This window comes from Capricornis sumatraensis, chromosome 11 (assembly GCF_032405125.1).
Source record: "Capricornis sumatraensis isolate serow.1 chromosome 11, serow.2, whole genome shotgun sequence".
In the NCBI taxonomy this organism is placed as follows: domain Eukaryota; kingdom Metazoa; phylum Chordata; class Mammalia; order Artiodactyla; family Bovidae; genus Capricornis; species Capricornis sumatraensis.
The window spans coordinates 68515652-68517843 of NC_091079.1; the positions used below are offsets into that span (position 1 = coordinate 68515652).

Genomic DNA, 2192 nt, shown 5'->3' on the forward strand with positions numbered 1-2192 from the left:
CAAAGCAGGTCAGTAGGCTCATAATATTTCGAAACGAGAAGTATAAACGTGCACATGCTTTTCCAGATATTCAAATATATTTAAAAGACTTATTACATAGACATCAGAGTACATAAATAGGTGTTTTGATCAATGATATTTAACTGCACAGATAAAATACTAGTGTTTAAAATATTTTATGTGCAATAAATTATGTGCAATAATTACTAATTAATAAGGAATGGACTGAAAATTAATTATTAATAATTGATTTATATTCTACATTGAAATAAATGAAATAAGTGTCATGTAGATTTTCTTAAATAAGTTTAGAGCTCAAAGTATTAAAACAATTTTTAAAAACCTGACATGGATATTAACATATTCAAATTATGAAAGAATGTTCTAATCATAAATATAATGTAAAATATTTAAGAAAAATATGTTTGATATAATTAAAACAAAACCAGACTACACCCTGAATAGTAGCTTTTAATAACTGTGAATGAGAAATAATGTCTTTAATTTTTAAAAAGTTTATACAAAAACAGGTTTCCCAAGTGGTTGGTAAAGAACCTACCTGCCAGTGCAGGAGACACAAGAGACATGGGTTCAATCACTGGGTTGGGAAGATCCCTGGAAAAGGAGATGGAAACCTACTCCAGTATTCTTGCCTGGAGAATCCCATGGACAGAAGAACCTGGAGGGCTACAGTCCATGGGGTCGCAAAGAGTCAGACACGATTGAAGAGACTTAGCACACAGCACCAACATCAAAAACAGTACAGAGAGCAGTTTCAGAGCTCCGATTTAAGAGTGAGCAAATGTGAATGGCAATTTTACTATGTGCTTCCCATTTAACCATGGAAAAGTTACTTAATGTTTTAAATATTAATAGTTCATGTGTAATATACATATAACAGTATCAGTTTTGTAGTTTTGTGGAGGGATTAAATAAAAAAATGCTTGGCATATTTTAAACACTCAGCTATTATTGACACTATCACAATTCCTATTATTATATTATAAATCTGTAAATTTTCATCCTATAAGTTAAGGTGAAGGTGAAATCGCTCAGTCGTGTCCAACTCTTTGCGACCCCATGAACTGTAACCTACTAGGCTTCTCCATCCATGGGATTCTCCAGGCAAGAATACTGGAGTGGACTGCCATTTCCTTCTCCAAGGGATCTTCCCAACCCAGGGATCGAACCCAGGTCTCCTGCATTGGAGGCAGATGCTTTAACCTCTGAGCCACCAGGGAAGCCCTATAAGTAAAGACATAAATAAAATATTCCATTTTTCTTTTCAAAATAGGTGAGGTTTGGAATAAAAAAAGTTTGTTGTGTTATTGCTGTGAATACAAATGCTACAAGTTTCTCATATATAGTTTAGTCAAGAACCTGAATGTTCAGTGTTGTTTATTCCGTCAGTGTTACTTCTACTGTACTTTTAAGCAAACCTGGTTTCTTCTCAAATAGCCTTTTGTTTGGCTTGACTGCTATTTCTCTCAATGTATATTATTTCCATCACTGTTTTAAAATATTCATTGTGTTTCTCTTTATGTTTTTTCAAGTCTGATTTTAGCTTGCTAATTCAATGTTCATATTTAAAATTTTATCAAGCTTTTAATGCAGGTTTTAATTTTCCTTTTTTTGCCCTTTATTTATTTGGGTGTTTGGTTTTTGCAGAGTTTTTGACCTACTAAATTTCCATTATCCCCAAAGGAGTCCGAAAGATTGTTTTATAAATGGCTGGATTATGTCACTAATTTTTAAAACTTATTCATACCCTAGAGTAATACAAATAAAAACAAAAACAAACAAGTGGGACCTAATTAGACTTAAAGGCTCTGAACAGTAAAGGAAGCCATAAACATAATGAAAAGGCAACTCACAGAATGGGAGAATTTGCAAAGGAAGTGATCAACAAGGGATTAATCTACCAAATATATTAATACAAACAGTTCACGTAGCTCTATGTAAAAATAAATGAATAAATAAGAAAGAGAACCCAGCTCAATCAAAAACATGGACAGAAGATCTAAGTAAACATTTCTCTAAAGAAGACATGGGCTTCTCTGATAGCTCAGCTGGTAAAGAAGACATAAAGATGGATAAAAAGCACATGAAAAGATGCTCAATATCAGTAATTATCAAAGAAATGCAAGTCAAAACTACAATGAAGTATCATCTCACACCAGTCTAAATGGCCA

The 2192-nt window shown here is 32.8% G+C and overlaps 1 non-coding gene across 1 annotated transcript; it reads right to left on the bottom strand.

The window, feature by feature from the left end:
- Window positions 1–1169: 1169 nt before the first annotated feature.
- On the bottom strand, window positions 1170–1241 carry TRNAW-CCA (transfer RNA tryptophan (anticodon CCA)). Its single transcript has one exon. It is a non-coding gene; the product is annotated as a tRNA-Trp (tRNA).
- Window positions 1242–2192: the final 951 nt, after the last annotated feature.